The 26,207-nt window shown below is 36.9% G+C and overlaps 1 protein-coding gene and 1 pseudogene across 2 annotated transcripts in view; one reads left to right on the top strand and one right to left on the bottom strand.

Moving 5' to 3' along the window:
• The window catches only part of CTNNA3 (catenin alpha 3), a 1,949,360-nt gene that overhangs the window by 1,756,827 nt on the left and 166,326 nt on the right, over positions 1-26,207 (top strand). The gene's annotated exons all lie outside the window — the stretch shown is intronic.
• LOC118828345 lies at positions 24,846-26,186 on the bottom strand (annotated as a pseudogene).

Here is a 26,207-nt window from a genome sequence, read left to right as displayed (position 1 = left end):
TTAGAGTAAGGGAAGCTTGAAATCAAGCCAAAACCCTGGGATATGCTAATTTTGTGACTCTGTGCAAGTCACTTCAACTTTCAACTTCCCAGGAAACTTGGTCTATAAATTGCAGGTCATCTGAATTGGTGAAGGTAGTTTTCACACACAACAAGTCACTTGCACTAAGGAAGTTCAAGGTCTAGTGTGGCAGGAGAAAATGAGTAAGAAGGAGAACATATAGGGGAGGAATGGTTAATAGGATATTTGTAAATATTGTACCTTGGATGTCATTTATTTTATTTTAATCCTCTATTTTATTTTTTATCAGTTAATAGTATTTTATTTTTTCAATTACATATAAAGATAGTTTTCAACATTCACTTTTATAAGATTCTGAGTTTCAATTTTTTTGTCTCCCTCCCTACCCCAAGATGGCAAGCAATCTGATAGAGGCTATACATGTACAATCATGTTAAATATATTTCCATGTTGTGGTCATGTTGTGCAAGAAGAATCAGAACAAAAGGGGAATACCAGGAGAGAGAGAAAAAAAGAAAAAAAGTATTTGTTGAGCTGCATTTAGACTTCATAGTCCTTTCTCTGGATGCAGATAACATTTTCCAGCATGAGTCTTTTGGAATTGTCTTAGATCATTATATTGCTAAGGAGAGTTAAGTCTACCCAAATTGATCATCACACAATATTGCTGTTACTGTGTACAATATTCTCCTGGTTCTGCTCACTTCACTCAGCATCAGTTCATGTAAATCTTTCCAGGTTTTCTGAAATCTGCCTTCTCATTATTTCTCACGGAACAATAGTATTCCATTATATTCATATAACGCAACTTGTTCAGCCACTCCCCAGTTGATGGACATCCTCTCAATTTCTAATTCTTTGCCACCACAAAAAGAGCTGCTATAAATATTTTATATATGTAGGTCCTTTTTTCCCTTTTTATGATCTCTTTGGGTTACAGACCTAGTAGTGGTTTTTCTGGATCAAAGGGTATATGCAGTTATGTAGTCCTTTGGGCATAGTTCCAATTTACTCTCCAGAACAGTTGGATGACTTCACAATTCCACCAATTTATTGGCATTCCCAACTTCCAGTATCTTCTTCAATATGTATCATTTTCCCTTTCTGTCATATTAGCCAGCCTGATAGGTGTAATGTGGTTGAATGTCATTTAAATAGCAGCAACCTGAAAATTAAGAATCTTCATTCTGTGAAAAGTAGGTCAATAGAAATGATATATTACTTTAATGCTAGGACCAGGCATGTTGATAAACACAATCTAAAAAGGAAAGGATAATTTACTGTAATATCTGATAACTGTGCAAATGCATGAATAATTATATGTAGATAAAATTTTAACATCAAAATAAACATTTTTATCCTACAATCTCTATATTCTTTGCTTTATGAATAAACAAAAAGTACTACGTTAATTGATGTAGTATGATCCTTTGAGGTTTTCTTAAATTCTCCTATGTCTGTTAAAATATCTAGTTGCCACAGCATGACAGTGTTGTTGACAGTAACATTGGTTATCATCATCCTCATTATAGTTATTATTGGGAGAAGCATTGGCTTTCCTTGGAAAATCTCATGCTCACTCTCATTTAGAGAATTTTCATCCCAAATGTGATAAGGATGGAACAACTTAATAGTTGTGAAAATGTTCTTGCATACATACACACATGCACACACACATACAAATGCGGGTTTGTGTATGTCTGTGTGTACATATATCTATATCTAATTTGTGTGTATATGTGGATATGCATTCCTAGTGAATTCCAGTTCTTTTAAATGATATGAAATTTTATGAAACTGGAAGGATTGTAAATAAGAAAGAAGAGAAAAATTCCAGAGAGGGGAGGAAGCCTGGATGTTTAATTGAGGAGATGCTGGCAAGTTACCTCTTTAGAAGAAAGAAATTAGCTTTAGACTCTTATGCAAACAGCATAAAAGCCCATCATTTAAATTGAAATAGTGTGTTGCTTAAACAGCATGAAAATTTGTTATATGAAAAACAGAAGAGAAGGAACTAGTCAGAATTAACATGCTGGCAAACATGCCTATGTCCTCTTAACAATTAAAACAAATTCCTTGGGTTTATCTCACTTAATCCACCCATATTTCCCCATTGCTTTTAAACCCCTCCACTCCCTACCATGTTCTCAACATATCTCATGATTATTAAAAATGGTTTGTTTTTAAACACCATGAAAAAGCTGGTGTGACCTAGAATAATAAACTGAATTAATTGATATAAAAATTTCATAGGGAATTCTGCTATCTGGTATAAATAGACATTAAAATGTGTGGAGGAAAGGATTTTCTAATCAGTAGGTCCTGTGCTTTGTTGATAGTGAATTCATAAGAAGAAACAAAAATATGTTTTTACCTATGTTCGAATCCTCTGGAGTTTGAATCAAGTTTTGAGGATTAAATTTACAAGAATATTGTGTTGGAGAAAAGGTATATTTTTAATGCATAAAATGGGTAAATAACTCTGTCTTCATCTTGGCGTATGATTTGCTGACATCAAACACATCTGGAGAATTTTGTCTGGTTTTCCTTTTTGTTTTGCTTTTGCTTGCTTTTTTTCTTCTGTTTAGCTTTATAATAAATGAGGCAAGGGGGTATGGTCAAGAGAGACATTAAATGAGGCATTAGAAAGACCTGGTGCAAATCCTTCTCTGACACCAGCTCTAAGACAAATGATTTATCCTGTCTGTGCTCAGTTTCTTTATCAGTAACATAGGCATTTTCTTCCTCCTTCATTGTGTTGTTTTGAGGATCAAACTTTAGAATAAAGATGCCTTGGGTGTGGACCAGTGCTGAGAAGGGGAAATTCTTGCTGTTAAAGGTCTTGCCATTCTAGTCTATAACAACACCTTCAGTTGAATAAAAGGGAAAACTACATTTAAGGTTGTGTTGATGGTATGATCTAAAACTGGTTACCTAATGGTTTTAGGGCCATTATTACTGTGGAAGGCTACAGAGAACTTTGGACTTTTCAGGCTATGTGACCCTGCAGATCTGCCTTTTAGTAAATTGTTGTCTATAGCGAATCATTTCATAGCCACATTGCAAGGTACATGATTTGAAATAATTCAATTAAAATAAACATCCCTTAAGTGCTCATGATCTACCTGGTACTTTGGTAGACGGTAGGGGCTAAAAAGAAGAAAAGAAAAATGCTTCCTATATTCTGGGAGCTCACATCTCATGGTAACGAATTTTTGTCTGTAAAGGGGACTAAGGATGAAGGGAAAGATAATTTTAGCAAAAGATTCGATAATTGTGTTATAGGGAGAGAAGATGAAAATTAGAATTTCCCCCATCTGGCTCCAGCTTGGAACATTTGTATTTACTTATGTGTATTTCCAGTGTATGTATCCGGCTCTCCATTATTTGCTCTACTGGAGGCATGCCGGAGCAGAGAGAATTTTTAAAAATTATTTAACTTCGGTCATCAATGCATTATGATGATTTTCCTAGCAGACTTATCTCCCGACTTTTGTTTTGCCAGGCTGTTGATATTAAAATGAGTTTTCATTGCTTGGTCACACTGTGACTGCAGAGCATTGGAAGAAAGTTGATCTATAGGTTTTAGATTGCTGCAAAAAAAAATCTCTAATGCATATCAGGAAAACAAGATTATATACTTTCATACAAGGAGTATGCAATGGTTTGCAATGAACAGTTAGTTAAGTTAGAGGTAGGGGTAGTGAATAGGCTAGAATTATGTAGTAAAGCTTTGGGCTGAGCTCAGTGTACAGGGGAGCTGGACATAAGGGAGTTAGTGTCAACCTAAAACTGCCATCTCAAAATCCATGTCTTTAGCTATCTTAAAAGGCTTATATATTAGGTGGTATAGCTTGAGTGATTGAAGGCAGGGAGGGATCTGAATAAAATACAGTCTCTACTCAGCCTGAAATGGGCAGGTTGAAGAGCAAAGTAAGCACTTTCAAGAAAATAAAATTATGGATATGTGATTTTGCAGTAGAATATTTAATAGTTGACATTAAAAAAGAACCTACATCAAATGTGTTGTTTTATTTTTTTAAACCTTATCATGATATCTAGAGTTATCCTTTTATAAAAGGAGAATATCTTCCAATTGTAGATGAAATATACCATGGACACACGAGTTAAGCACTATCAGAAAAGCCGTAAGATGGCTTCCCAGAAACTAAACATGCCAAGCAGCCTCATTACTCTAAAGTTATACTTTTGCTAGTGGTGTTGAGATCCCTTGAGGCTTATTTCCTACAAAATAATAGATTAGACAGAACCAATCTTGGGTTTGAAGAGGTGACAATCTGCCATCTGGTCACCATTTGGTTGACTGGCATTTCACAATGAATGTTGGCTGACCCCTCCAGAAGTACAAGAAGAGTATTCAGTACCTGAGGAAATTGGAACCTACAAGTGGGAACACTTGCTTTCTGCTCTGTGATGGAATCCTGAGAGATGTCAGGTTGAGTCACATCTCATCAGCATCACCTCCCCTAGCAGTGCTCTGCGTATCTGTCCGTGGTACGTTCCTTCTAAATTTGGAAGAAATTCTCCTGGTATAATGAGGCAGCTCTTGATGCCCTGGGGAGTTAGTCTTTTCACACAGACGTACGGGTAGAAAAAAGATATTGCTTATTTCAACCCTGTCCCATTTCTGGGCCAAAATGTGTCTTGAACATAAAATCTCAATATTATTGAATTAGTATAGCCCTCATTTACTCCCTCTAGAGCCAATATATGGCATTATTAACATATCAGTTCTTGCAAGGATTTTAGCATTAAAACAATCATTAAATATTTATTAAGGGGTTACTATGTAGTGTTTAGTGTGCTAGGCTCTGGGATGCAAGCACAAAACTAGAAAAAAAAAACCTCTGCCTTCAGAAAGCTGGCATTCTGTTGGGGGTGGGGGTGGATAACGTGTGCATAATAAGTATGTACCAAAGATATACACGGAGAATTTCTGGAGCAGGCAGCTAGCTAAAGCAGAAGAGGCTTAATATAGAATGTATCATGAGTAAAAATCTGAAGTAAATGTTATTCTGAGTATTTTATTGAAAACCATACGTTGCACCTGGAAATAATCTAAATCTATAAAAAATATAGTTATTCTATGGACAACATTTGCCCAGAGCTTTTATTAAAGAGATATGTGCATATGCATGAACCTATCCATGCCCACCCACAGTGTTCCACAGAGTGTGTGTGTGCACATTTGGGTGTGTGCTTTAATAACTTATAATTACAATAAAAATTTAAAATTATTTATCCTTGAATATGTAGTATATATTCAAGGAAGCTGGGTTATACTGGTTCCGACATTGGGTCTGGTGTCAAGTAGACTTGGGTCCAAATCTGGTCTCAGACACTACCTTTGTACCACTGGGAAAATCACTGAGTCTGCCTCACTTTCTTCATCTGTAAATTACCTAACCCTCAGGATTGGGAGACTCAAATGATGTAATTTTTCAGAGCTTTGTAAACATTAAAGTGCTATATGAATGTGAGTTGTTGTTGATAATTGCATTTTCTGTTGCAAAAATAAAGTAACGGCACTGTTCCCAACCAACCTGGTGATGAATCTTTCCAAACTTAGCTATACTTGTCATCAGAGAACACACACACACACACACACACACACACACACACACACACACAAACATGTATGCACACAATCTTCCACTGGATCTGTACTTGAAAATCTTTCTATTTGGTTAGATCCTGACAGACATTGTGCACACCCACAAAGGCTTCAGGAATTCAGGGTCACTTCCATCTCTGCCAAGTCCTTACTTGGGCATGTAATAGAGTGAAATCTTATGTATCTTCAACAACGTCTTACCCTGACATCTCATCATAGCAAGAGTGTGATCCTCAACCCTAGAAGACATTTTCCATGGAATACAATTATAGATTCTAATGTTCTAGAAAGGCTTTGACAGACAATGCTTTTACTGCAAAGCAGACGGCTTCTTGAAGATCAGTCTAGCTATGTAACAAGAAATTCTTCACCAGTACACTGAGTACTTGGTGGTAAATATATTATTTTACAATGATAACCCATGAAATATATATCTATCTATATGTATGCATACATACACATATACCTATATCTATCTACATCTATATCTATATCTATCTATCTATCTATCTATCTATCTATCTATCTATCTATCCCCTCACTTCTGTGAAGCCTCCTCTCACATCTCCAGCAACTATGGCAAAGTAAATTTAAATTTAAAAAAAACTTAAAGTGAGGGCTAAAAATAACACAATATTGAAACTGTCTATAAACATTTCCTTTGATAGTACTTGTGAGATCCTTGTCCAATGACCTGTGAGTGGTCATACTTTTGAGGAGCTGAATCATAGTAATGATGGCATTCTAATTATAAACAAAACAATGTCTGTGTTTACATCTGTATCTGGGACATATTATACAAATGGACAATTAAATGATCCTATAATTAAACAAGAGGCAGAAAGCAAGCTGGATTGCCTTCAGGAAATATCAAAGTTCATTTAACACTCCAAGCTTCTCCTGCAATCAAATCCCTACCTTTTCAATTCCAATATTCTTAGTGATATTGAATGCCTTTGAGACATGAAACTCAACATTCTCTGAAGATTAAACATGATTATCCCACAGAGGACAAAGGAGAGGGGTATGCTGGGTATGGGCAAGTAGCAACATATAACCAATGAAGAATTTCAAAGAATAAATGGAATAAAACATTAGGGAAATGCATAATAGGAAGATAAGATTGTCTGGTGACATGAAGGAGGTGAGGAATTACCTGCCATAGTACTAGTAATGATAACAGTAAACATTTTATAGCATTATTCGATTGGCAAAAACACTTTACATGAACTTTCTCTTGATCAGATGAAGTAGACATTCTGATCATTCTACTGATACATTCCTGATTTTAGAGAAAAGTGAGGAAAGCCTCCAGGCTCTTCCGTGGAGATATCAAGGAAGAATATGAAAAAGAATCACTGATCACGTTCAGGTTTAGATAGCTTGCAGTCTATATGGTTAGGAGCCCAGACACCTAAACTGATGAGCTCACATGTCCGTTTCAGTGCTGGATGTGACATTATCTGTTGATTATTCCCGAGGGCCGAGTGATGAATGGAAATAACAGTCTTAGAGCAAAAGACTTACCTCTTAGTATCAGCTATTACTAGCTAGCTGTGTGACTCATGGTATGTCTCCTAAATTTTCTGGGCCTTATTTCCTCTTCTTAAATGACGCAAGATGGACTAAGTGACTGCCAACATTCCCTTTATTTTGTGATTCCCTCTACCATGTTCTCGACTTTGACTACAATGTAATAGAACCAATTTGTTTCTTGCTCCTGAAATCAGTCTCAATGTATGCAAGTCACATATCTTGTATTGCCATGTTGTTTCTGTGTCCAGACGTTGGTTTGACTGGATTATTACTCACAGGAGTTAGGGACCTGGAATGTACAGAGAAGCAATTTGTAAGAAAGCGGATCTTCTCTCTCTACTATGATGAAAGTTATAGAAATAACAAAAGAAGTCAGGGTGAGTGGAGCAGTTCCATTTTGTACACCTAGGAATGTACATACCCACTCTCTTTTTCTCACAGAACAATAGGGAAAAGGAAACCTATGGACTGCAAACACGACTACTGATCATTCTTTTTCATTTTGCTTGGAGAATCTTGATTCATGGGACCAGTGTGGGGAATTCCATTACCATGAACTAGTTTCCTCTGCTTTTCTTCAAGTAATCCTTGTACTTTCCGAATGTGATTTAAAATCATAGTGTCTTCAATTCTTGTTTTTCCCCCACCCCTACCTCCATGATGCATGATCCTGGGAGTTTAACCAATCAGCTCAACAACGTCCATTGATTACACATCTACTGTATGTCAGACACTATGTTTTGGCACTAGGGATACCAAGCCAAATAAGAAAAAGTACCTAATCTTAAGGAAATTATATTCTATATGAGGAGGCAAGTTGTACATGTATAATTATACAGAGATTTTTTTTATTTATTATGCTACGGGCAAGGCAGTGCTAGATGGGATGATCAGCAAAGCTTTATGTAGAAGGCAACATTTGGATTTAGCTTTGTGCCCCATCCTATATTAAAGTTGGATAATCTCTGGGATATATTTGTTTGGGAATCAGAAGGTACAGAGAGGAGACAGTTATCAAATTTTGCTGTTCTGTTTGTGAACTCAACACCCTCACCCCATAAACTAATTGAGAGATTCTGTCATTTCACATTTAGCCAGCATCAAAACAGGCAAGGTGGAGACTGAGTTGGATTTCTTTTTATGGCACACATAATATCATAGAAGGTTTCTCTCTTTAAGTAGATTTATATCAGAATAAAATCATCACATCCTCCTCCAGATATGGTGGAATGGCAAAATGTATTCATCAAGTAATATTTTGCTACAGATATATGGGTTACTTTCTGATAGAATGTTCTTTGGGATCCATTTCTGAATATGTAAATATAGTTTCAGCCATGCATTCAGAATACAGAGAGATCTAAAGGAATATCCTGACTCTGTATTTAACTACTAAAATCACTTTAATTAATTAACCTCTCTCTCTCACATATATGTGTGTGTGTGTGTGTATGTGTATCTGTCTATATCTATATTACATATACATAATACATATTAATGATATTAAAATCATCTTAACAGTTTAATATATAGAACTTCAATATACATGTGTGTATATATATAGAGAGAGAAGTTGATGATTTTGTAGTCATCTTAGTAGTTAAATATAGTATTGTTATATATGTATGTTTGAGTGCCTATGTGTGTATACATACACACATATTCTTTTTATTCTCTCCATTAAACTATGAGTAAGAATCATTATATTCTTTGTACTTGCATCTTAGGCACAGTTCCTGGCACACAGTAGGCATCTAATAAATACTTGTTGATTATTTACCTCACAGTGCCGCATTAGTAGCTCACATTTATAAAATGTGTTACTGTTTACACAGTTCTTAACTCTCAACAAATTTGCTAGTTAGGTAATGAAAATAATTATCAAGCATCACATTTGAAGTAGCTTAATGTTCACACTTAATTAGAACTGTTCAAAATTAAAAGGGTAATTCCTCTAAAAAGAAAGATCAAAGGGTCCACACATCTTAAGTTCACTACTCAATAGTGCAGGGAATGCCTGGCTATGTAACTCTTTATTTTCTTATGAGCTTGAATTATGGGGAGCTCTTGGCTTTTCTGCCTGACTGTGTTATAGAATTTATTTAAAAAAGCAATATTATATGAAGCCCAATTTAGAATTTTCAATGTGACTTTTGGCCACTGGCAGTCAAATTCTGGGCTGATACAGAATGGGTCTAATTTGGTGGTTGATCCCTAAATCAATATCTTTTTGACTAGTCTTTCTCCCACCTAGAAATTACTCTGGGAAGTATTTTGATCAACCCCTTGTATTAATATAAACTGCATATTTAATTGGGATAAATAAGTGAGACTTTAGTCAAGATTAAATATTTGTAGATGCTAAATTATAGACAATGAAATGTAAAGAGAAATACCTTCAGATGGAAAATGGACTTTTTTCTAGCAAAGTGAGGGAGAGGTTGTGAGCTGTAAGAGTACAATAGGAATGTGTGTGTGTGTGTGTGAGAGAGAGAGAGAGAGAGAGAGAGAGAGAGAGAGAGAGAGAGAGAGAAAGAGAAAGAGAGAGAGGTTTATTAAGTATGTGCTACCATTTTGTTGAACACTGACAATAGAAGCAAACAGGAGTGTCCTACCCACAAGGGGCTTATAATTTAATAGAGGAACCTGACCCATGACCTGTTGCTAGAAAACAGACATTATCAATTTCCCAGTTGGTTGTACTTTGCTATCATAGAATGCAAGAGTCATGGTTTCTCCACTCTGTTTAATATCACATAAAATAGGAGTGGTAAAGGATGGTGACGGATGTTTCACAGTCATTCAATAAAAGCACTCACTTTTTTCTGTCACTAAAGGAACTGAGAAGCAAGAAGCATCTGATTTTAGAAGGTCTGTCTAGGGAATTTCATGGCAATGTGCTGAGGAATAAAATATGGAATACATCAGTTTGTTTTGAGTTCTTTTGTGAGAGGGGTGTAAATGAATGAATGATTATATTGAAACTTAGTTATAATCCATTGGTGACACATCAGTTGTCAGTTTGCAGGGAATGTTTTATGTTATTTTCAAGCTGTCTACTGCCTTTAATCTGTGAAGTATTTTCAAGTAATTTACTAGCTGATCATCATCATAGCCTTGTTTAAATAATAATAATAATAATAATAATAATAATAGACATGGTTGAGTTGTGGATAGAGGGCTGAGATTAGAATGATGAAGACCTGAAAAGAAACTGTGCCTCAGACACTCACTAATTATATGATCCTTGGCAATTAATTATTCTCTCCTAGCCTCATTTTCCTCATCTGTAAAATGATGCAGACTCAATGGTCTTGCAGATCCCTTCTAATTCTAAATATATAATGCTATATGAGCTGTTTAACCACAACAATCCCTTAAACATCTCAGTGTCTCAAGTTAGGTTCATATTTTCTGAACTGATTGGAGCAGGAAGGGGCGAAAAGAAAAGGGAATAAGCAGACTTTCTGCTGTTCATAAGAAGGAGAGAGCTAAATAGGAGGGAGTGAAATGAAGTTTCATGGGTGACCGGGACTTTCTCAAAATAGTAGTCCAGAAGAGAATAGTAACCAATTAGACCATCTGGGTCCTAGGGCAAAAGTAAATAATAATGGTATGATATATGGGGGAAATCATCAAATTCAGAATCAAGACACTTGGGTTTAAAATTTGTTTCTCTCAACTATCAACCATGTGACCATAGTTAACTTCTATAAATCAAGTGCTTTTCAAAAGCAAAAAAATTAAGAAAAATAGATACAATGGAAACATATATTTTTTACATGTTTCTGCATGTAACATGACCCTACCCTCAATAATCTATAAAATAGGCATAATAATGCTATCTACTCACAGGGCTACTGTAAGTAAAAATGATGCCTAAATATTAAAAAACAAACTATGAAATCACCAGTCGCTCTGTTTATGATTCATGATCCTATTATTACATTCCTACTTATATAACTTGCTCTAAATATTGTTTTCAAATAATAGCTTATCATTATTTTTCCAAATGTATGAAAAATGTGTAATTTTTTTACCTTTAAAGCCTAATTAAGACTTTTTCCAACCCTATTTTCCTTGATTTCATAGAAAATACATATTATTTAACATTGAAATGGCATTTTTAGCTTTCAGTACATACAGCATATTTTACGAAATAATCATATTGCCTTATTCGTTGGTACACTCAGAAGGTATGACATTTCCAATGACAGTTCTTAAGGATTAATGAACCTGATGGAATCTACTTTTATTAATATTGGATTAGAGAAAAGTAATTATGTAAGTAAGTAGTCACAAAATGTGATTTGTCAGTAATGATGAAAGAAATTGTTATTTTACCAAATAAAATTAGATTGATACGATGTGTTTTTCTTTTATGGAAATTTGTTGTTTTATCCTTTGTTTTCTAAGAAGTCCAATGACAATGGAAGGGGATGTCTTGACTTTTGAATGAATTGGATTTAAGTAAGGCAGAGTTGCACAAAGTTGTCAGCCTCATCCTCTCTTCCAGAGTCATCAAACTCTGGTGGCAAGACAAAAGTCAAGATGGCTGAAGATGGCTGTGGAGGCAGTGGATGACCTTGGGTGTCTAACCAAGCTCTAAGCACACCTCAGTGCCCGCTTCAGCTGCCTTTATGGCCATTGGAATGTATTATTCTCATCTGCCTATTCTTCTAGGGGAAGTGTTCACATGCTTGGGGTAGACAAGCCCCTAAGTCACTGAAAGGATTGAGGATAATTGACAGGCCTGAGGTTTGAGGACCAGCAATTACCCTTATCCGGTTTAACCAATCTGCAAAGATGGTTTACCAAGGTGTGGTCACTGAGGATGCTAAAGCTTCTTGGAGCCACAGGTGTGAAAGTTGAATCCCAGTAGACAGCAAAGGTAGATGAGCAGCCCTGAAAAGGACTCCTCAAGCCCTTACACCAGAGGTGCTAGTCGCCTTGAATACTTCACATGCCCCATAGTTTTCCCATATGGAAATCTACATTGATACTTTTATTGGATCATAGATTAGAGCTAGAAGGGACCTTAGAGATACATAGACCAATCTTTTCATTTTATGGATGAGGAAAGTGAGCCCTGGAGAGTTTGTGACTTGCCAAGGTCATACAACTTATAAATAACACAAGCAGGATTTGAGACCAGATTCACTGCCTCCAGTGTTTTTGTTTTCTTTTTTTTTTTTTTTGGCATTGCAGCATGATACCCCTCCACTTCATTCTCTGAAATTAACAGAGGTTAACTATATCCTTCTCTGCAAAATAGGGGAGGCCTCTCTAGTGTTCCTTATTTTGCCTTGGACTTGATAATGAGTGCTCAAAAGGAACTTGGGTATACCAACCAAGGACAAATTTTGCCAGATCCCAGCAAGCTAGGAAGGCTATGATTACGGACTTGAGCTTAAGTCTAAGTAAGTTTGAAATAGCCATTCATCCCAAGTTAGCAATCAAGTAATGAATTGGCCAGCATCAATATCTTCTAAAGACTTTTTTATTTTTTAAAAAAATCATCAACCAGGGATTTATGGAAGACTTTTTTCCATTTTAGTTTTGAAGCATCACTAATTATTAATTTTAGAAAAAGAAAAAGAAATGTTTTTCTGTCTATGTATATCTTATATCTCTATCTATAGATAATTTGTTGTTGTTCAGTAATTTAAGTTGTGTTGGACTCTTCATGATCCCATTTGGGTTTTTTGGCAAAGATACTAGAGTGGTTTGCCATTTCCTTCTCCAGCATATTTTATGAATGAGGAAACTGAGGCAGAGTTAAGTGACTCGGTCAGCATCACAAGCTAGTAAGTTTCTGAGGCCACATTTGAACTCAGAAGATGAGTCTTCCTAATGCTAGGCCCAGCACTCTATCCACTTTACCACCTAGCTAACCATATATGTAATATTAATTGATAATTATATTATATGTAATGTATAATAATGATACAATATAAATATCCTCCCTTGCTAGGAGTGTCCATCTTATGAAATTGTTCGACTTCTAAAATTCTTAACATTATGTTTAACAATCACTCTTTCATATTTTTTTTAAATCTAAATTTTTAATACTTGTATTAGGTTCACCTTTTTAGTATCTCTCTCTTTACTTAAAGAACTTAGTTCTAGTTTTAGGAATTCACATTTGTTTTACTCATTTTCACCATCTAGTAGTATCACCCATGACTTATAATAGTAGCCTGGGTGAGACTCCACCAAGATGTGAGGCCAGCTCAACTTGTCGGCCAACAGTTCTTCATCTTGATGCTCTTTTATAAGCAGCCCTTTTGTGCTCCCAGGTGCTTGACTCTTTTCTTGGCCCCTCTCCCATCATTTCTCCAGTGTTCTGCTACCATTATCTTTTGTTCTCAGGAGGCAGCATGGATTCCTCTCATGTTAATCACTTTCCTCTGCTACTAACAGGTATAATGGTCATTTTCAGTGTCGTTGCTGACCTAAGTCATCTTTTGCTGTTTCCTATAGTTCAGCTCTCCTCCTGATGTAAACTCATCTGCTGGATCCTGTAAAGATTACATAGAAACCACTGCTGATAGCGTTAAGCTCTTTTGACTTAGACACAGCAGGATACAGTGAAAAAGGTACTGAATCCAGGATCAGAGACCTGGAATTCACTTCCCATCTTTCCTGCCTTACTACTTAGTAATCTTAAGCAAATTTCTTTCCCTTTCTCACCCTCTCTTTGCTCATCTGTAAAATGAGGGGGATGGTCTAGGTGAACTCAAAGGTCTCTTTTGCCACTAAACGATGCCATGGTACTATGATTCTATGACAATAGAATGCCTCTGAGCTATCTAAATCTTCGGTTGTTTCACATATGAATCCTAAGGTTCCACTCGCTCTTGTTTACTAACATGGTATCTCTAGGTAGCTGTGGAACCACTTCTTTCCTGGATTATTTAAAGGAGGTCATTCTATACCTACAAGATTGACTAAAATGATAGAAGGGGAAAGAGACAAATGTTGGAGGGAATGTGGAAAAATTTGTGACGCTAATCCATTGTTGGTGGAATTGTGAACTGATCTAGCCATTTTGGAGAACAATCTGGAGTTATGCCCAAAGAGTAATTAAAGTACCTATACCCTTTGACCCAGCAATACTACTACTTGACCTGTTTCCAAATATGATTAACAGAAAAGGAAAAAATAAACAGCTATATGTTCTAAAATGTTTATAGCAGCTCTTATTGTGGTGGCAAAGAACTAGAAATTGCAGGGATGCCCAGCAACTGGGGAATGGCTTAGCAAGTTGTGGTATATGATTGTGATGGAATATTATTGTGCTATAGGAAGTGATGAGCTCAAAGATTTTAGAAAACAAAAACATGGAAAGTCCTGTATTAAATAATGAAGAGCAAAATAAGCAGAACCAAGGGAACACTGTATATCGTAATAGCAATTATTTTTTTAAGAACGACTTTAAGCAAATAAGTTATTTTGGCTATTACAAATACCCAAATTAACTTCAAAAAACATATGAAGAAAGACAGTATATGCATCCAGAGAAAGACCTGATAGATGTACAGAATAATTTTACACACACACACACACACACACACACACACACATACACCTACTTGTTTCTAATGGTAGTCATCTCTAGGGTGGGGGTGGGGGAGAAAGAAGAAAAAAAAAGAAATTCACATGATAATTTTCTTGTATATTTGAAAGGAATAACAAATTATGCATAGTAGATTTGCAGTTTTATATGCAATCATCTTTTTTATAGTACTGTTATGGAAATGCTTGTTTTGTTCCGTAAGTTAAAAATCAATTTAAAGCAAGAAAAAGCAAGGGGAAAAATAAGGAGGTCTTCTTTTGATTCCAAAGTAGTCTATGGTGAGACCATAGGTGTCCATCTTATTTTTTCCCACTGCTAGCTTGGGTTGCTCCCCAATCAGGCATCACCCCCTCCCATGGAGTCTTTTGGGGATTTCAAAATGAATTCCTTTACCCCTCCACTTATCTTTTTCTGAGGTAGCTGAGCTGGTATCCACATGTCCCTAGGCTTCATCTCAGATGGATAACTTTAGTGATATCACATGGAATTACCACTTTTTATTGTATGAAATTTTGATAATTATTCAAATAGGTTATTTTATTGAGAATTATGTTTCTGATTTATAGGTCGATGCCCAGTCCAGTATCATCCGTTTCAGCAGGTTTTCACAAGAGCTACATTGTCAATCTGTCTAATGAATTAACATTAATAATTAGTGATGCCTCCAGATTAAAATGGAGAAAAAAAATATTTATAACCAGAGGTTACATCTAAAGAGCACAAGTCAATAAAATAGAAAGCAAAGAATACAATCAACAACTCAACAAATATTTCTCAAATGCCCATGTATGCAAAACACTATGTCAGGTACTGGGGTTACCAAAGAGAGAACAGAGGATGACAATCCCTGATTTCAATCACAAGGTAGAGACCGCTGACAAAAGAACAGATCAGGAGATGGTGCATAGAGCAGGGGGCAATTGTTCCGAGTCATGGAGAAAGATAAGAATCAATAGTCAAAGTAGAGGAGACAGTGCATTCTGGGCATTGGGGATGGCTTATGCAAAGACTGAGAGGTAAGAGATAGAATGTTTCATTTAAACTGCAGACAATGATTCAGTTTGGCTAGAAGATGATGTGCCTGGAGAGATATGAAGTGGCAAAGTGGGTAGAGTACTAGGGCTGGGGCCAGGAAGACCTGAGTTAAAATCCGGCCTCAGACCCTTGCTTATCTGCTTGACCCCATGCAAGTCACTTAGCCCTTATGTACCTCAAGTTCCTCATCTGTAAAATGGATATAAATAATAGCACCTACCTCCCAGGCTGTTTTGTAGATCAGATAATAATTGTGAAGTGGTTGACACAGTAACTAGAACATAGTAAGCGTTATATAAATGTTAGCCATTAAAGATGTAATTACTAAATAAGCTAGAGAGGTCTGAGACTTAAGTTGGGAAGAACTTTAATTGCAGGTAGAAGAGTTGATATTTTACCATAAAAACATAGACACCCAGAATGTTTGGAGTACAGGAGTTATATGGTCAGACCTATCCTGCGGAGATTAATTTTACTGCTCTACAGCAGTTAGATTAGAAACCTAAGAGCCTGGAAACAAGAGACCCCCTTATGAAGCTATTACTATAATCCAGGTAAAAGTAATGAAAGCCTGGCATAGAGTGATAATCACAGGTTTGTTGAGAAGTCGGGTGTGGTTGGGGCTCCAAAAATGTTATAGAAATAGAAAGAACAAGACTTATCAACTGATGTGTGTACAAGCTGAAGAAAAGGGAAAAGCAAGTATCACTCAGAGTTGATCAACACGGTTGACTGGGAGTATGTGAACTCTCCATGAAAATAGGAGTTCTGAGCACTAGATTGAGCAGGGGGGACATCTGGTGAGTAGCCAAGGAGATGAGTTGTGTTTTACATTTGCTGAGTTTGAAATGTTAATGAGACAAATAGAAGGGGATGCCCAACCAGCAGCTTTCAATATGATCGTGGAGTGAAGGAGAATGATTAGATTTGAATATTTGGATATGGAAATCATCTGTCTATGATCTGTGCTTGGTGCCAGTTGAGTCTATTGGGAGCAAATACGACTATGAAATCACAGCATTAGAAAGTTGCAAGTGATCTTAGCATTTGGTTCAACCATTATACGAACAGTCTTCAGTAGTATAATCCTGCCTGACAAGTGATCATAAAAAGAAATGAAACTGAGCCACAGAAAGGGTAAATGTTTTGCAGAGGCAAGGTATGAACTCAGATGTTTCTGATCCCAGATTACCATACCCAGAGAGCCCTCATTGACATGAAACAAAATTCTACTTTGTCTTCATCCCTTTGAGCATTCTCCCAGCAGTATTTAGCATCATAATTGTAGAGCATGACCCAGAGTTAATGATGGGGCAGGGCAGGCATTTATCACAAAGCTGAAATTTCAAAATGTAGTATCTCATATATGACTATAATTCATAACTTACCCCCTCGATCTATGCCTACAAGCTCAGTCATATGCCTCTTATTACTGTGAACATTTTTTTCTTCCCTTGTGCTGGATTGAAACAATATTTTCTAAGAGAAAGATAGATAGTCGGGGTGGGGGTGGGGAATATTGTGCTTATTGTTTCCTTGGAATTAAGAGGAAAATGTTATTTGTCTTTAGAAAGTCACTGACAGAGGCAATGATTAGAACAGAAAGGCTCATTTAGGTACCAGGCCCAGGCAGAAGCAGAAAAAGCTCTGATGGAAGTACATTTATCAAAGTAACACTTAAAAGAGATACCCCACCCACCCAAGGAGTAGCTGCTCTGCATGGAAATGTGCCCAATAACCTTTTGTTTCTCTTCTGTTTTAACCTTCTACACTTTGCAGATATTTCATGTGCAACAGGTGTTCATTGCAGCAGCAAGGTTCTCACAGATATCTATCCACAGAATAGGAATAAAGACAATCTGACAAATAGTTATAGCGGCAAAGCCTGACTTTATCCATTTTGTTATTAGAGTTATAAAAAAATCAAACATGAAATGAAATTAGACATTTTAGGGGAAGTTAGGTAGCGACTAGACATATGGGGAGGGCTAGTGGTTAGAAGAAATCATGTGGGCACACACAATTGAAATTGCCTGTTTCACCTTGGGAAGAGGATGCCATAAGTCATAGGTGGCCCAGGATTCCATTGGTATTGGCAGTGTCAGAAGAGCAGGAAGCAGTTTTTCCACAGGTTGTGGGGATGCTTTGTGGTGCCTTTACAGGAAGCAAAGGATGGGAGTCCAAAAAGAAGGAAAGGCATGGATGGGTCACTATTAGAGGGAATACCTCCATGCCTGAGATGCCAGAGCACTTGGAACTTTGGCATTCTTTTCTGCAGGTTTTGGTGTCAAAATTGAGCGAGATGAATGAAAGTCTCCCATTTAGGGAAAAGAGGATACTTCATAATTTAGCTTCCATAATGCCTGAACTATATCTTTAAGTTTAAGAATTAAATTCCCCCTTTTCCCTCCCACTTAAACTTGCATATACACCACATATATCCACATCCTGCATACTCATAGGGTGAATACCACCTGTAGTTGCTGTCTGTTAGTTTGAGGTTAAGGTGTTAGATTAAGAATCTTTCTTTGTTTCAAGAATGTGAGGCCAACAACCCCCATGGATGGGGATGGAGGTCGAGAAGTGGGGGGCAGGGCTTTTGGGGTTTCTTAGAATTGTTATTGTAATGGGGCTTCTTAGAATTGTTATTTAAGGGGGCTTTTGGGGGGACCTTTAAGAGGTATATAAACTGACTGCCTATCCTCTGAAACTTGCCTCCCCACCCCGGGTTTCTCTGGAGTGGGCGATGCCCAATTCTTGTGCGAGACTTGCAAATAAAGGCTCTGTCTTTACCTTGAGAAACCTTTGATTGTTATTTCATTTGGGGGGATTATTGTCTCACACAAAGTCAGCCTTTAATTATGGTGGGTAGAATTTTTTTTCCCTTTAGCTAATTTCCTGATTAGCCACACTGGCTCATTCTTGAATCATGTTTCTTTTATGAAACTAAATGTCTCTGGGTAGCAAAGCTTAGGCAGCAAAATGTTGGTTATTAGTGTCGCTACTTATTCCATTGCTGAAAACCATCCTATAAATTTTATGTTGGGGAAATGCATTCCATTTTACATAATTATACCCCTGGAATTTACCACTTCTACTTGATATAAGTATAATGTGGCTGCTTAGGACAAATGAGTTATTTTCTGCAGGTGAACAACCCATTGTTAGAGGAACAGGATTAGACTATGTAAAGCTGCTCTTTTTGTGATTAAAGAAGCTGCAAACTCTATCATCGTTAACAAGGTTTGGAAAAGAAGAAAAAAATACTGTCCTTTGAAGAATATTCTATATATGTTGCACGTATACATACATATTCTCATATATACAACTGCATATAGAGGCATATTTGCATATGCATTCAATTCAAATGTTGTATGTGTACATATGGGCATTTATTACAACACCAACAATAAATAAACACACCAGGCCTAGAAGAGATTCCCTGTGGAAGGTAAGGTTCTCCAGATACTCTTGTTTACAGAAGACATTGTGTTGATTGAATTAAACCCCAAGATATTATAAAGCCTTCTGGAAGGGATCTGTATTCAATCACAAGAATTTGACTGGCCCATCCACACAGGTGAAGAATGAAGAATCCACACTGAATGAAGAAAGGAATAATGCCTCTTTCCCAGCATGCGTCTGATAGGACACTGCAGAGTTTGTCTAACAGTACATATAACTGAAATATGCAGTTCACATAGTGATTTGGACCCAGAGTAGAAAAGGAGGAGAGGAGAGTGGATTGTTTTCTGAGAATTTAAATACACTTTTCCTAACTCCAAGCTTCTTAAAACAGCAAACGTCCATTTTTTCAGTACTAAAGTATGGCATCAAAAACTGGAATATCTTTGCTTCTATAAAACAAAAGCTACGTCTGACACAGAGAGCAATGGAAATGTGCATGGTGGGTATTTGCCAGCCACAATATTCATCTAAAGAAGACCTTTTAAAAAGGACAGAGCAAAGGAAGGGTGCCATTACAGAATTCTATGACAGGGAAGATAAAATGGCTGTATGGCCCTAGTGAGTGATGAGTGATGGAACCACCAGAGGGCTCCATAGGTACCTTTGAAATGCCAGGAGAAAGCAGGGAAGAATCTTAAGGTTATGTGCACCTCTTCTGATTAATTTCCAGGAGGTTAATAGATGACAATCTCACATGGTGGGTAGGCATAGATAGGTTGGGTTCTACATTATTGGAGAGAATTCTTAAATTGATGAAATTATAGATATATTGTACCCTCCCTTCACATACATTCACATATATATGTATACACACATATATGTGTGCGTGTGTATATCTATCTGTCTTTATGCATATATATCCTTATGTGAATGAATGAATGAATCAATGACTGAATGGCTAAATAGCAGTTATTAAACATTATCTGCAAAACTTCATGCTACATATTGAGGATATGATATGACTAGAAAAGTGAAACAACCCTTCCTCTCAGGGAGCTCATAATCTAATGTGACAATAGAGAAGGAAGAACTTTGACTAGCAGAGAGTTGAATGAGTCTTATGTGCCTCCATTTGGGTACAGTAAATGATTCTGGCTTGTCTTCTACACATAAAACAGGTATATTCAGAATATGGCAGCATCATATAGTTGAAAGAACCATGGATATGGAGTAAGGGGACCCAAGTTGCGTAATGACTCTACTACTTGCTCTTTGATTACGGACAAGTCACTGAAGTTGTGACATTTCCTTCCTGTTAAAATGGGGGTGTTGAAATGGATGATATCTAAGGTATTATCTAGCTCTAAATAAGTTATCCCACAATCCCCTTCTGTTAGAAGTCAAGTACTCAAAAATGGTGGAGTATTCCATGCTTTTGAATGCTTTCAAGAGGCAAAACATGTTCCTGTAGTAAAGCACAGCAACCAGAGTAGGGAGTGAGCACAAAGGAAGTATTCCACTATCCCATCTTCCATTTTCCATATCATCAGAGAAACAACCATTAGGGGACAATTTGACCAGCAAGTGTCACCCCCAAGGACAAATACAGCTAAAATATGGTCAGAAGAAAGATACAAAAAGATAGCCACTCAATGAGAAAGAAGATTTAATGGATGTGGCCACTTGCTGAAGAGAAAAATACCTGATATCTGTTCAAGATTGAAGGCAGTGCAACAAACTCTTCCCAATTCTCTTCCTTACAGAGGGCTCGGAATTTTCCAGCTAATTCATTTCTCTTCAGCTTCAACTCCAAGAACACCATGATTTCCCCACGATAGGCTCATCACCTGAAGTCTCATCATCTTGGAGACTGATTCAACTTTTACAATCAACACCTCCATTATTGCTTCCCTCCTCTGATTGGAGGGCCAAATGGTGGATCAATAAACTCCTCCCAAGCCTCTCCCTCACCTTTATAGGGGAACCAGAATTTTCTAGCTAACTCTTCATTTCCCATCTGCTCAATTCCATGAACATTATGACCCCGCACTTACCACTCTCAGCCTGGGGGTGGGCAGTACCCACTTTTTAGCTTCCTTTTATGTAGCCTTCCCTCATTTTCCAGTTAGGTGGTATAGTAGATAGAGTGCAGGGCCTGGAGTTAAATAGACTCGTCTTCCTGAGTTCAAAACAAGCCTCAGACACTTACTGGCTGTGTGACCCTGGGCAAGTCACTGAATCATCTTTGCCTCAGTTTTCTCATCTGAAAAATGAGATGGAAAAGGCGAACCACTCCAGTTACTTTTCCAAGAAAACTCCAAATGGACTCATGAAGAGTTGGACACAACTGAAGTGATGAAATGACAATAACATTTTCCCTCATTAAATTTTCAGCTTTCTTTCCCTTTCTTTCTTTATTTCTTGCTTTTGTTTTTTTTTCTTTCTTTTTCTTTCTTTTTTCCCTTCCTTCCTTCCTTTCTTTTTCTTTCTTTTTCCATTTCTTTCTTCCTTCCTTTATTTTTTCTTTCTTTTTCCCTTCCTTCCTTCTTTCCTTCCTTCTTTCCTTCCTTCCTTCCTTCCTTCCTTCCTTCCTTCCTTCCTTCCTTCCTTCCTTCCTTCCTTCTTTGTATCCCCAGCACTTAGCAAAGGGCTGCTTAATAAATGTTTCTTGATTATGATCAGTAACTAGTAGCTATGTTTACTCTCTGCCTATACATATTCACCCATGGGTCTGTGTATAATTATGGGAGAGCATACCACAGACTTTTCACGGTACTGTATTGTAACAATTGTGCCTACTCTACCACCTTTGTAAATTCCCTTTCTAAAAAGCCAGTGTTCATCTAGTGTCTGATTAAAATGAGAAACACACGCTAAAGATCTTGAGCATGACATTGCAATAAACCCTGTATCATCCAGGTTATTCATACAACCCTGAAAGGAATGATAATTACCTGTACCCTCTGGGCACCCCAATCTGTGAGTGTGAGTGCCCCATTACAGGAACAGCTCAAGAAGGAGGTGTTACACTGAGATTTTCCAAGTTGCACATTGAAAAATCAATTAATCTGCTAATTCATCAATAGGTATTTTCAAGGGCCAAATGTGCCATACTCTCTTTTAGCCTCTAGGGGTAAAAGATATGAAATAATCCCTGTTCATGAAGAATTTATATTCTACCAGGGAAATGACATGTGCACTTATAAATATATTCAGATAATATGAAACATGAATACAAAGCATTTTTATTTCTTTAGGGTTTTATATGGGGGGGGGGTGAACATCCTAAAAACTGGTAGAGGAGGAAAGTGTAGGAAAAGCCTCAATTAGGAGGTGATGTTTCAGTTAAGCCTTGAAAGATGCTAGAGACTCTAAAGTGTAGGTCAGTAGGAAACTGATCCCAGGGATAGAGTGGGTCCAGTGCAATAATACTAAGACAGCAGATACAACCTCATAACAGCAAACAGACCAGTTTGACTATATTTAGATTTATACAAAATGGAACAATGTTTAAATATCATGGGAAGGAAAGTGAAAGCCAAGTTGTAAAGGACTTAAATGTCATAAAGGAGGTTGAATATTTTGTCCTAAAGATAATAAGAAACCAGTGGAATTTGTTGAGTGGAAAAGCGGACTGATCACATCTATTCATGAGAAATGCTACTTTAGCAACTAGGTAAAGAATGCATTACGAAAGGAAAACTTCAAGGCTGTGACAGCTATATGTTGGGTATTACAATAATTCAGGCAAGAAGTCCTAACAGAATGATCTTGGGTGGTTATATGTGTGTATATGTGTCTTTGTATGTATGTACATATGTATATGTATGTATTTATAGAGAGACATATATGTGTTTGTGTGCGTGCATGTGTGTGTGTAGGAGATGGTAGAAATCTTGTGGAGGGAAATTCAATAACACACGGTGTATGATTGTATGTGTCAGGTTAGGGAGGGTGAAGACATGATGATAATACTAACATTGTAAATAAGGGTGCCCAGAAAGATGGTTGTGACCATTATATTTTTAGGAAGAGATAATTTTGACACATGGTTGGATCTGGGGGAAAGACGTGTTCTGAGGCTCCATTGATCAAGAAAATCCCAGGATGTTCATCCTGAATAAACTCTTACTTGGTCCTTCCATCATTACCATCATCTTGTATCTCTTCAGAGGCAGCTAGGTGGTAGAGTGGATAGAGTGCCAGGCCTGGAGTCAGGAAGACTCATCTTCCTGAGTTCAAATCTGGCCTGGGACACTTACTAGCTGTGTGACTATGGGCCAGTCACTTAACTCTATTTGCCTTAGTTTCCTCATCTGTAAAATAGGCTGGAGAAGTAAATGGCAAACCATTCAAGTATTTTTGCCATGAAAACCCCAAATGAGGTCATGGAGAGTTGGACATGACTGAAAAACAACCAAACAACAGTAATGCATCTCTTCTGCCCTTTGGGTTAAACTTCTACAAAAGGATAACTACTATAAATGCTTCTACTTTCTTTCCTATCATTCTGTTCTTTACCCCTTAAAATCTGGCTTCTGCCTATATGATTTCACTGAAATTGCTCTCTCCAAAGTCACCAAAGATCTCTCAGAGGCCAAATCCAACATCCTTTTCTTAATGCTCAAACTCCTTGACCTCTCTGGCAGTCATTGACACTGTTGATCATTCTCTCCTTATGTATTCTTCTCTCTAAGATTTCAGAGTATCACTCTCTTGGTTCCTGTCCTACCTATCTGATTGTTCCTTTTCATTCTCCTTTGATGGATATTTAACCAGGACCTGCCCTCTAACCATAGTTGTCCCACAGTCTTCTGTCCTGAGCCCTCTTCTCTTTTTCCTCTATACTGTTTTTCTTGATGATTTCATCAGTTTCTGTGGATTTAATTACCATCTCCATGCTGATGATTCACTTACTATCTTGCCCCAACCTTACTATTGACATCCAATCTTTCATCTCCAGCTGCCTTTTCAACATCTCAAACTGGATGTCTAGTAAACATCTTAAACTCAATGTATCCAAAATGGAACTCATTATCTTTTCCCCTAAACCCTCCACCTTCTACCTTTGCTGTTATTGTAGAGGACATCACCATCCTCCCAATCCCTCAGACTTGCAAAACCAGGGATGATCTGAGACAGCTCACTCTCTCTTAACTCCTTCTTCTCCCCCTTCCCATATCTATTCTATTGACAAAGGCTGTTGATTTTAACTTTACAACATTTCTCAAGTATGTCCCCTTCTCCAACACTGCTGACACTTTAGTTCAGGCCCTTATCTTCTCATGTCTATACTATTACAATTGCCTGCTGGTGGGTCTGCCTGCCTCAAGTGTTTCCTCACTCCAATCCATCTTCAGTCACCAGGTTTTTTTCTTTTTTCTTTAAAAATAAAAGAATAATAACTTTAGTTTTTTACATTAACACTCATTATCAAGACCATATTTGCTTAACCAGATAATTATGGCATTGATAGAAATTGTACAGTATTTACATACTTAAAGTAAAAAAAAAAGTTCTTTAATGTTTATAAAAATATTAGAATGTTTAGTTGACTGACACAGTTTTAAGTGAGTCCCTCTAGGAAGTTATATAGTACATTATAGTGTACATTTCATTTTGTTTCTAATGTCAAAAATGACATGGTAATGCTTCATCCAAGGTAATACTTTAGCTAGATCATATTGTAACATCTTTTGAACCAAGTCGAATGCATTCTCATGTTCTGCAACAGGACAAAACATGAGTTCCCCTAGTGATTTACAGCATCTCCTAACATATTTACCAGTGGAACTATGTTCATCCCAATCTAGTTGATTGTGGTGAAAAGAGTTATGCTTTCTTGTTTTCTGGATCATTTGTGTTGGTATAGGCCTCAATATCTGTTCTATCATTGTGAAGTATGCTTTACTATTATGTGTTTAAAATACTGTGAAACCAAAATAATATTCCACAAGGCTGAGATCATCCTAATACTAAATGACTTCTAGCGTTCTATAGTGTCATGTAGGCATTGAAGTATTGTGATGCTCATCAACATATGCTATACTTCCAAAGGCAATGACTTTGATATCTCTATATCGAAGTGTGCATTTATCACATTTCATTTTAGCATTGTACTTGATTATGCAGCCTTGACAAACAAAATATTTTCTGGTTTCAGATCTGTATGTGTCAACTTAAAATGAAAAAAAATTATGGACTTGTAGATATGATATTCCACCTGTCTGAGATGGTCAATTTATCTTCTTCAATAAAACCATAAATATTGACTCCCAACAGTTTGAACACTATGCAAATATGACCATGATGATCAAACTGTTCTAGCATTTGGAATACATTATTGGGGTTATTAGGACTAGTACTATTTAAAACCCCCTACATTTGGAATTCTTAAATAGTTTCATGATATCTGCCAAAATTTCTTACCATTTTCACTGAAACCTTTATATTATCCATGTCACAATCAATGCACGCTACTACTTTGCCAAAAGGTCCTTCACCCAAAGTAGCAACAATTTTCTATCTTATACTTTAGTTCATCTCCACTTTGACAGAGCAGGTGACCCTCTTCATCATTCTCTATATTCCTGACTCCAAATTTGATTGATGTCTTCAACATTGTCTATTATGCTTCCTTTTTGGACTACTTATACTTCAGCCTGCGGATTTACTGCAATTGTTGTGATATGCTTTCAAAGACTCTATGATAACGTCTATGATCCTATCCTTCACAATAGTCATTTCTGAATCAACAACTATCAACTCACAATAATCTGTCTCATTTAAGGATCGTATTTCCAAATAATGACATTCTGCTTCTTTAAACGTGAAGTGTGGTTTAGAGTACCTCTTCTCTTACATACTACTACGGGATTTCTTCTTGTATTTGTGACTGCTACTGTAGCTATCACGATCCGAGCTTTCTCTACTCTCCCAATCAGGACAGTAAGTTCATTAGGAATGCTGCATCTGAGGCCTTCCAACCTGGTC

This window comes from Trichosurus vulpecula, chromosome 8 (genome assembly GCF_011100635.1).
Source record: "Trichosurus vulpecula isolate mTriVul1 chromosome 8, mTriVul1.pri, whole genome shotgun sequence".
Taxonomy (NCBI): Eukaryota; Metazoa; Chordata; class Mammalia; order Diprotodontia; family Phalangeridae; genus Trichosurus; species Trichosurus vulpecula.
The sequence above is the reverse complement of the archived record's forward strand: the minus strand, read 5'-3'. Positions and strand labels throughout refer to the sequence as shown.